Source organism: Seriola aureovittata, chromosome 7, assembly GCF_021018895.1.
Source record: "Seriola aureovittata isolate HTS-2021-v1 ecotype China chromosome 7, ASM2101889v1, whole genome shotgun sequence".
NCBI classification, from domain to species: Eukaryota; Metazoa; Chordata; class Actinopteri; order Carangiformes; family Carangidae; genus Seriola; species Seriola aureovittata.
Genome location: NC_079370.1, coordinates 11677430 through 11688932, shown reverse-complemented (window position 1 = coordinate 11688932; position 11503 = coordinate 11677430). Strand labels below are relative to the sequence as shown.

Sequence of the window (11503 nt, the reverse complement as noted above, 5' to 3'; positions counted from 1 at the left end):
CAGCTGGAAATGATGCTGATGAGTGGTGAGAGGAAAAAAAAACTGTGAAGCTGCAGGATAGAAAAACAATGAGCTGAAAGACGTGATAAAGCTTTGTAGAGATGAGGGGAACTGCAGAGTCGGAAACTAATTATTCTTGGGCTTGTCATTACGTGCAATACTTTTCACATTACACATAGTCATGTGATATATTGTTAAAATAGAATTATAAATTACAGCCATTTTAACTGGAGTGGCCCACTGAGTACATTTTGTCAATAAAATCATTTTCAGCAAATGTTTGAAGATGTTACAAATTTTTGCTATATTTAATCAAATCCAACTTTCCCCCTGCCTGACAGTAGTGAGTAGCCTATTTACTGTTTTCATTCTCACACTGGAAATATTCAGTTTACAATTATAATGGTGGCAGATTTGCCATTGAATAGTAATTTTGGAAGCAATGGGTCCTTGATTTCACAAAAAGACAAATGCAGCTTCTCATTTCTAGCTGGTGGAAATGATGACTATCATGAACATATTTTATAGTATTTCATTAGCTTTTTGAAATCTCCATACCCGGCTGACTCATTTTAAAAAGAGGAGCCTCTAAAATGCTTTAAATATCCAATCGATGGCTACATATAATATCGTGCTGAAAAAACTGAGGCAGAAGCTAAGTCAGGATGCTTTCTACGGCTAATAATCCATGTAGAAGACATGGGCATAAAGGAGCAGCATTGCTTTTGTACTGCTGGATAGAGCAAGTTAACCATTGTGTTACTTGTGAATGATAAATGAACAAAGACAGGCAACACAGAGGTCTAACTGGTAATAAGATTTATGCTTTATTATAAAAAGCATGTTTTGCTCCCAATTTGCTGACCTCTGCACATCAAGCCAGCCAGCACCATGTTGTTCCTCACCTTTTTCTATTCTCGCTACACTATTGTATTATTCCTGTATGAACCTAAGTAATATCACAACATTTACACCATGATAAGATTTTAAACATTCATATAGCAAACAATTTTCTATGCAAAGCAGTGAACAAAGTCACAAACCCTCTACTTGTGTTGCAAACAAAGTTTCTCTCACAGACTGTAAATAACAAGGTTCCTCTTTTGATTGTTTTGGTAGCTGGTAGGTGCGTGTTAATGCCTGTACGCGTGCGTGTTGGTGCATGTGAGTCCCTCCTGTTAAACCATTGGACCTCCTCATTCATGAAGACATGGGCACCCGCCCACGCGCGAGATGTCACAGTACAGGAAGCAGGGTTCAGGTGGAAGTCACCTACTATAATTTAAGAATCCACGTTTTCATCTAAGCTAGCCGCTGACAAAGATAGTTGTTTGAAGTTATTAATGGTTCCCAGTGGAGAAGCTCAAGGCTGAATTTTTTCAACTCAGAACCGGCTTTTCTTCTACTCAATACGTAAGTAACGTGACGACTACGTAAAGCTACACGTCTGTCTTCATATGTTACTGGCTACAGTTCTCACGATGAAGCTAGCTAACTCGCAGTTGCTAACAATGACTTACTGCTAGCATCGCTGTGGAGCATATCACGACAATGCTAGCTTAGACTAATGGTTGTGGCTGGATGGTTTTGTTTTTTTTTGGCTCTTGTGACATGGTAACTTTATTCAGTTGTGCTTCTTGTGTGTTTAGTGGCCGCTTTCACTGGGCTTCATTACACTTTGCTGACTGAGCACGTGAGGGGCGGTTGTGCAGCAGCAGCAGGTGGTCTAGTGGCAGAGATGATCGTTTCCACAACCCTTAATTAGCAGCCTAAACTATTTATACTTAAGCACCTCAAGTCATATTATCAAAAATGACAGCGTGGCAGGCGATTGCACATTGTTGGACACTGAGGAGCTGAAAGCAATTATATTTTTTATTGAGATTGTCTGATATTTCTCTGAACAAAAAACTTGAGTATATTAAATTTCTACACATAGTGAACAGATTCTTGGTTTTCGATTTTGATGTAGGCCCTTATCTTAGCAGCGGGTGTAGAGAAGGCATTTAGTGTTGTGCTTTTTATACTGACCCTCAGACTGCTTTCCTAGTCTATGGAAAGAAAACAAACATCTGACTGTATCATTTCCTCACGGGACACAAAACATCAGGATTGAGTGAAACAGAAATCTAGCTTTCTGCTGCAAAAACCGGTGAATTATTTTTGCTACACCGCCCCAAGGAGGAAATATGTGAAAAATTCAAATGCTGTTCTCACTCATTGTTCTGTCTTTCATTACATGGTAGAAATAATAACGTGTCAGATCAGTAACTTACTGTACACAGTTATAACATTTGTAAATAGTAATTGGTATAACTTGTATTATTCATAAAAGAGGAAGAAATGAGAGAAGATCTGAGTTGATTCATGATGATAAACTGCTTCTGTAAAGAGGCTGTTGTTCAGGAATGATTAATTATTCTTCTGAATATCTAATTTCCTTGTAGTTCTCTGTTCGGCCGTATCTAACTGGTTAATTTGCACCTCCTCATGAAATCTGTTATCACACAGTACAGACGACCAATATGGAACGTACCCTTCAGCATTGCTAATCATGAAATTACGGCTGTGGGAATTTTACCTCCACACTGCAGTCTGAGTCCTACTGCACAAAACCACATTTCTGTGCTAAAATCTTGCTGAAGGGACATACGCAGAATATTTCAAAAGACATGGCAGGGTGCAGTTTTATCCTGTGAAGGAAGGATGCCCTCAAACTGTTTAAAGTAGCCTGAGTCTGTGTCTGTAACTAGAGGCTTCTGCAGCTTTCCAGCGCTACCACACATCAAACTGCAGAGCTGGTTAAGCTGAGCAGAGCTGCTGCTTGTCTTTGTTTAAAACTGTGTGAGATGGGGAAGGCTAATTGGACTAATTAGCACCAAAACAAGGCTTGACTGAACAGTCTTTCTGTACCACAGATGTTTTGCCTCTTTTTAGTTGGAAAAAAAAAAAGATGCAGGGAAGAAGAGAGCCTCATTTTCAAGGCTAACCCAATTTGGCATTATTAGACTCTGTGCAGTCACAAAACGGGCGGGTAGACATGCTTTTGATGTACTGGTGCTTAAAGTGACCTTTGCCACAATAGCAGGAACCTTAACAACTCCAACCGAGCTTCTTGACAGTCAGTAGTTGAGCTCCGCTACTCTGTGGGATGAAAGCTTAAACAACTCTACCTTTTCTTGTCTGAACTGCATTTTTTTCTGGGCTTAAAATTTTTTGAAGTTTCCAACTGTAATCCCAAGACCCTGAGACTTCATGAAGGCTTTAAAAAAACTTCATAGAGACCATAGCGTGTTACCCCAATTTAGATCCATCAGGTGGAGTTTGGGCAAATACGGCATGTAAGGCCTTGGACTCTATGAACACTATTTCATTTGTACATGCAGTATGTATGTGAAGGCTATTCCCTTACGTGATACATAAAAACAGTCAGTCAGAGTGTTGTGCTGAACTCTGCTCCTCTGTTGAGGAACACGAGGATCATCTGAGGATTTTGTGTCTAATTTTTATCATTTGCTGCTGCAGTGCTTCGTATTATCAGCCTGAAATGAGTCCTCTTTGCAGCTCTCACATTGCCTTCTACCAACAAAAAAAGTAACCCAGAGGCTTTTTGGTAAGTATCCCTATCTTGAAAATCTTACTAGCGTGCTGTAGGCTGAGTGTGGGATAAATATAGACAGTATTTTCCATTAGAGTGGTTTATTATAATATAAAAGACTAAGAAGCTTTCGCAGATCTTGTGAATATTTTAATATGAAATTTAGACATGTTGCTGCAAAAACTTCTTTAGGACATTGCTTCATTTTCAAGACCTCATTTATGCACAATAGAAAGCAATAAACCAATAATATAGTATGATATAGTCTCAATGCATCACTATAGTGGTGTAACAGTGTTTTCAGTCATTTTCTACTGGTATTAAATACTCTTCACATGCGTATGGATAAATGTAGCTATCCATAAAAGAGGAGGAGGGCTTCCTACACAAACGACCACTTTAGTACCGTATATCCTCAAAGGTGATATTTCTACCTTTATTTAAGAGCTGATGTTCTTCTTGTTAAGTTACTCTGCATAACAATGATGTTAATTTAGAAACCTGGCCACAAGTGTCAGTTCGGTCCAAATTTAAAATCAAATTTAATAATGTTTTTTAATCCGTATAATAAGGTTCAAACGTCCAACAATAACCATCAGAAATCTTTGTAAAGTCACATCAAAGATCACATTATGGACCGTTCAGAACCAATTTTCCCTTGGAGCTGTGCGTGTGTGCGTGCGTGCGTGCGTGTGTGTGCGCCTGCGTGTTTGAGTTGCTAGATATTACTGACCTACAGTAAATCTAAAAAGATGTGACACTTAACAAATAATGCTATTGAGTAAAGCATTTCATTTTTCATGAAAATGTAAGTGGCAAATGATATAAGATGGTACACCTGGTGATGTTTTTTTTTTGTTCTTTTTGGTTTCAGAGAACTGATCGGCCTGTATTTTGTCAGAGGATTAAATCACTTTGTGTGCTGTCCTGTCTAATTTACTGACTTGTCCTTTTTGTTAATGAATATCTAGCACTAATAGCTGCTGTAGCTATTGTTTTGACAGTCCTGACACGTCACATCTGTGAGTGAATTTAGCATAAGCAAACTTTTCTGAGCAATTTATCACATTTAATATATTAGACTTCCAAGGCACCTGATATATGTCGTGAAAGATGCATAGTGCAAACTTCTGTTTAGATACTGTGTGTGTCCCTGTAATGTCGCAGTAACAGCACAAACTGTTACAGTACATTCTTCATACTTACTTGACAGATTATCTACATGACAGGACATAAAGGACATATTACTGACCATGTCACAGCAATCAACTAATAATACATGGACCATTAAATTCAACAGGACAGGACACTGAACAGGACATGGCACAAAATGACCCCATCCCCGCTGTGCATTTTGTTAAACTGCCTGCACCTGAACTGTAGCTTTGTGTTCTTGAGAGTTATTGTCTTGTAGAAGCAGGATTACAGCCAAATCAGATAAAACAAAGCCTCTGCCACAAGCAGTCTTGTATGTGCTTGAGTGAGTGTGTGTCTATGTGTGTCTGCAAAGGACACAGCTGAGTTCCAGCGTAGGATGTGTACTAGACTACACTGCTCACCACTGCCTCTGCTCCCCGCTGGATCTCTCCTGTACTTTTAAGCAACGTTTCGTGTTTGAGCCCGAGTGTCAATGACAGCCCACCTCGCACACTCACAGCTGCAGTGTAACACGGCCCAACCTTGCCTCCAGCTGATAGCATTGTAATAATGAAAAATAGATGCTTGGGGTTTGTGCATGCCTGGCTGCTTCTTTGCGTGCATGTACACATGTATGCGTTCGTGTACGACTGTTACCTCGTCTTGTATTAATTCTGCCGTGAACCAGGGTGAGCTTGTAGGTGTATTTGCCCTGTGGCCACGATGCATCCATGTTAATGAGGATATAAGGATTCCCATCCTTCCAAGGTCATACGCACTGTAGGAGCACTACTACTAACCCTCTGCATCCTTTTTCCATATGCTCTGAATACGACCATGGGCAGTCACATACTAGATTGACCTCGTCACATGCGTGGGTTTCTGTTTGTGCACATATGTATACATGTACCGTAACCTACCTGCAAGCTCAAGGTGAGCCAATCCCTCTCACCTATGTGCTCACCAGTGGTGTTTAACATCTTAAATTTTATGTAACAGGGAATGAACTCATATTTAACCCCAGTGGACATCACATAGTCCAGATATCTGTCTCAGTTAGATGGTAACAGCATGTCCTTATACACTGTCAACAGCAGCTTTGATGCTGCGTTTCCCTTTCCAGACAGCATACCATTAAAAGAGAGTTATACGAGAAGACGGATACCACCCGTCCGTGTGCATGTTAACTACAGGGCTACAGCCAGAAGCCAATTAGCCTAGCTTAGCACAAAGACTTGAAACAGGAAACAGCTAGCCTGGCTCTATCCAATCTGTCGACAAAAACTAAAATGCAAAAACAACATGTTGTGGTTTTACGGGATATTAAGTGTTTGACTATTTCTTGGCTGGGAGTAGTTGCTAAGTAACCAGCAATGACTCCAGTAAGTTACTGCGCTCGGCCAAAAACTAGTCCATCACTTAAGTCCCGACGGAAACAGTGAAAAGTTCTTTATACCTCATTTTTAGTACAGATTAAACAAATGAGATATAACTTTATAGGTGCTTGTAAGTGGATTGTTTTAGCTATGCAGACAGAGCCAGAACAGCAGATTCCCCCTGTTTCCAGTTGTTATGCTAAGTTAAGAGATGCTGGTGGTGGCTCGGTGTTAATTGTACAGATATGACAGCTGTATTGATCCTCCCTTCTAACTCTTTGAAAGCAAACAAATAAGCATATTTCGCTGAATGTTGAGCTTTAAGCTCCAGGCTACATGGCATGGCAACAGTCCACTGTGTTACTATGAGCTGTTCAGTTGCCAATTCCGAGTTTAAGTGTAAAAAAAAAAAATTTCCTGGCATGGCTCTGTCCCTTCCACAGTTGTGTTGCTGCTGTATGGCTGCCTCTTTAAGCCCTCCAGAATGCTTCCAAGGAGAGATTGCCATGCTTGAGCTAATCTCAGAACCCAGAACCAAATCTTGCACTGTGGCAAGCTACTGGTTGTCTGTCAGGAGAGATTCTGCTCCCTCTACCTTAACAACCAAGCCAACCAAGCATGACCTTCTCTCCTTCAATGGACGACCCATATAAACCAACAGTCTCTGCTCATGTCTGCTTTTGTCATTCAGTCCCCTCGCAACTCTGATAGGAGGGATGCAACACGAGTCATAAACAGGGGCTCAAAACCTTTTCCAGTATTTGAATTGTTTTTCAACCGAGCTCTCTGTTTCTTACGACGCTAAGTGTCCAGTGGTGCTGGTGTCAAAGCTGTATGATGTGAAAACCAGCTAAACAGGTAGAACAGACTGCAGGGTCAGTTTGGGAACCATCTCAGGATGCTGTAGGGATGTATTCTGTCGCTCAAGGACACTTCATCAGAACAAGCCATATGTAGTAGCTTGAATCTCTATGCCGTACGGTTGAAGGGCGTTTTCCCTCGTCACTGTGACAGCCTGATTAGGAAGTACTGGATACATTTGTTCAGGAGCTGTTCTGCTTCGGTTTATCCTGTTAAGAGGAGGTGAGCAGGATTGATGGAAAGGAGGCAACCAGTGGACAGCCGGTTGTTCCCCCACAGATTGAGGCAGTTCTTGGACTTGAGAATCATTATGCATGTAGATGGAAGAAGAAATTGAGTCCAAGAATGCGCCTAATGTGTCCATATTACTGACGTTAAGTAGATGCAACGCCAAACAGATATTGAGCTTCTATCTTCCAGGTGCATTCATTCATATGTATCCAGTCTCCAGTCTGCAGGAGAGGGAGGACTGCATGCAGAGACATTATACACGAAGCATTATTTCTCAGCGCCGGATAACAGAGTCTGTTTCACACAAGCAGATCTTAGGTTGTGAGTAACAGGCCCTGCAGAGATGCGGATTATATGAACTGAAGGCTTCGACGCATCCCTTCCCCCAAGTCTCTCCACACACTCATATGATGCACATGCTGCCCGCTGCCCTTCGATACCACAGCCTTCATTTTTCTGTCCATCCCACACGACTCGAGCACGGCTCACTTTTTCTCGACTCCCTCCGTTCGCACTATCATCAGTGTAAAATACCTCACCCCTGCAGACAGAGACAGATGGAGAGAGCAGCACCAGCCCCCTGCTCAGCTCCAATGATTTATGCCACAGTAGCAACGACCCACACACACACATACTCACTCACTCACACACACACACACACACACACACACACACACACACACACACACCTATGCATTCACGCATACAGTATGCATGTGATTATATATCAGCGGACAAGATTGCATGTATAAATATGCAAGGTCTCGCTTGTGACACAGAACTGAACGCAGGACTGAACCTGTCTCATGTTAATGTTAAATGCCAGAGCTCCAGGGCTTTTTAAAAGGACATGTGCATCTTTGAAGCAGTGACAACAGAGTCTGACATCATTTGTCCCTTTCTATGACAGTTAAAGAGGAACAGGCTGCGGGCACATTCGTCCTCCTTATTCCACCTGACTGAGGTGTCAGGCTTAAAAAAGCTATGTTATACTACAGCTACAAGAACGGAGTATCAGTTGTACTTCCTGTTAAATGCCAACCAAGCGAGCAGAGTGAATTTTTAAGGGTAGATAATGAACGTACAACGCTGCTGCAGAAAGCGAGAGTGAGAGGAAACAGTCAGTAGACATGTTTGTGTGTGCGCGAGGGTGTGTGTTTGTTTATGCCGCTTTGTGGTCTGGGGCTCGGAGCTGTTATGGTGTTGCAACAAGGACATGCTTGCTGTACATGAGGCAACGATTTGCGAGTAAGGTCATTGTACACGCTGTCCTCCTCTCATCACCCCCTCCCTCTAACCACACACACACACACACACACACACACACACACACACACACACACCCCCATCTTTTTAATATTAATTCTGTTGTGTAGAGGGATGGGGAGGGAGGGGGTGTGGGGGTGGGGCTCAGGAACGTGGGGTTGGGATGGGGAGAAGGGTGGTGGAGGGCGGGCAGGAAAGGGGACCGTGGATGGAAAGAAGCAGTCAGATGGCAGACAGGTAGAGAAGAGGGGAGGAGGGCTGATGGAGGGGGTGAATGGAGGGATGGAAGTAGAAAGGAAGAGAAAATAAGGGAGGTAGAGCAGTGGTGGAGGGGAAATCGTTTATCCTGCAGCCCAGGTAAGGGTGACCTGTTTGTCCCTGTCGGCCTCTGTTACTCCCCTGATGTCTCTATAATAGGCCTGTGAAGCAGGTAGACACGACAGCACAATGCAGCGGCCCACAGTAGCAGAGGCTCTCAGGCACGCTTAAGCTCCATTCCACCCTGATAACTCTCGGGAATTCGCAGAAATTTCACTAAATGAATTAAAAAGCACCATTTGTTATTTCCAGTGACTTGTTTTTAACTAATGCAGCTTAAAGTAAAAATAAAAAAATCAACAGTGAAACACAAACTCTGTAGAGCAGCTTCCTCTGCTGCCTGCATTTCTGAGTCAAGTGTGTTGTTTGGTGGAGTATTGTTTTAGCCATGCCAGCGGCATGGTGCCAGGAATGCTAATTGGTTGTGCGGTTGTTGGATGGTTGGACGGTCAACCACTTTGGTCCAGACTGAAATATCTTAACTATTGGATGGATTGCCATGAATTTTTGTGCAGACATTTATGGTCCCCAGAGGATGACTCCTAATGATGACTTTTCCACTAGTGCCACCTGGAGGTTACTTTTTTTTTTGTGAAATCTCAACAAATACTGGTAGGATTGAAATAAAATTTGGTACAGACATTCATGTCTCTCTCAGGATGAACCGTAATAAAGTTGGTGATCAGAATTGTACTTGTGTTTGGTCATTAAGAAAATGTTCCAGACGCAGTCCAGGTACAGGATGTGTACACTAAGGACTATGGACTATGGACTTCACAGTCAGTCAGCAGGATCAAAGTAGATGTGGGCCGGGCACGTGACAGTGACTACAAACTAATCTGCATCTTCCCAGTCCTGGCCCAGATGCAAAAACGGTACATAACATAATATAAATGTATATAAACGGTTTCAGAGCCAGAACCTACGATGGCTCTGGGTCAGCATGTTGTAGCAGCTGGTTTTTTGTTAGTCTTATCTCCCAGTGAATGACTGTCCAAATACAGGTGCTGTGACGTCACGTCAAAATATTTCTATCTGTTTAATAGCAGAGAATTTTCTTTCTGAAGTGTCATTGTTAAGTTGGGCCACAGCACCTCAGGATCAAAGAACAGGAGCTTCTCTCCAGATGTACAATTTTGCACCACAGTTCAACAATCACACAGGGAGAAATCCATTGTAAAGTAAAAATGTCAACACTCCATGACAAACGAACTGCTGCAATCCACTGAACACCACAGATTGACGACTTATAACAGTGTAAGAGTATTCAAGGCTGGATTTTTCCTTAAGGCAGTAGCTATAGATCTAGCTGGAACTTGAAATAAATGTAAGCCAGGCAGCTGGGTCTCTTTGATTTGTCTCTCTGCTCACTTCCACCTCCTGTTTTCATTTCACTCATCGTCCCCTCCGCATGATGCAGTAACGACGGCCTCCTCTTCGCTTGATAGAAAATCACCTCAGTAAAGATCCATTTCATTACTTTGATTTGGAAATAAAACAGAGCGCAGCAGCAAAGTTGGAAATGAGCGCAGATGAGAGGGAGAGAACGACAGGGTAAGAAGAAAGAAAGACGAGAGGATGGCTTGGCCTAGAGCTATAGAAAGTTGTAATAGATGTTATGTGAGCAGCAGGAGAATAAGCATGTGGGCGTTTATATGGAATTAAGACTTGGTAGTCATTGCTATATTGTTTAAGACTTTTCAGCTTTTCAGAGGATTGCATTGTTTTTATCAAATTACATCCCCAAATAATACACATAGATGTATAGTTACACACATCTAAAATGTTGTGAACTGCTTATCAAGTAGGCCCGTAAAAAGTTTCACTCAAAAACAGTTACAACAGGGAGAGGTTGATGAGGGAATTAAAATACTTTATATTCTAAATTTAGAAATACATTTATACATGGCCACTGACATCAAACAGTTGTACTTTCCTGATATGCAAGAGTGGACCTTACCTCATCATAACTTTCATTTAAAAAACAATAAGGGGCAGGAAGCAGAATATTAGCCTACATACACACACACACACACACACACACACACACACACACACACACACACACACACATACATATATGTGTGTGTGTGTGTATATATATATATATATATATATATATATATATATATATATATATATATATATATATATAGCACTAATAGAGCCAAAAATGACAGGTGAGCTGGGAGCAATGAAAGGATACTTCTGCTCCAATATGCGACAAACCCCTCACTGTCAATCACCTGGTGACATGTATCTGCCTATGTCCCACCGTACAGTCAGACAGGAGCAACCTGTCAGTCTGGCCTGTGAGTCAGACACTAAACAACCCAAGTACAGTAAGGACCATGGTCATAACATATATCATCATAATAAATTCATTCATGACAACAATCTCATTAAATAATGACTTTCACTATTTAAATTGTTTAAAATAAGGAAAGAGCTCAAAAAGATCCTTAGATATATTGGAAAATAAAATTATTTGGTTTCTTGTCGGAGCCAGACAAGCTGTCTCTAGTCTTTATAGTAAGATGTAATAATTGTCGCTGGCTGTAGTTTCATGTTCACGTTTTTGAACAACAGGTCCCCCAAATATGTTGTTTGTTACTGCACTTAAAAATGACACGTAGAAGTGTCTGTTAAAACCGTTGAAGCACAGTGGAAAGATAAATAGGTTTTGTCATTATGGTTAAACCATCTTTTTTGGCCA

At 41.5% G+C, this 11503-nt stretch overlaps 1 long non-coding RNA gene across 1 annotated transcript in view; it reads left to right on the top strand.

The window, feature by feature from the left end:
* Positions 1-1207: 1207 nt before the first annotated feature.
* Positions 1208-11503, top strand: part of LOC130171998 (uncharacterized) — a 14460-nt gene continuing 4164 nt past the window's right edge. The window contains exon 1 of the long non-coding RNA XR_008828216.1: positions 1208-1413. This is a non-coding gene — a long non-coding RNA (uncharacterized LOC130171998). The remainder of the gene's footprint in view (positions 1414-11503) is intronic.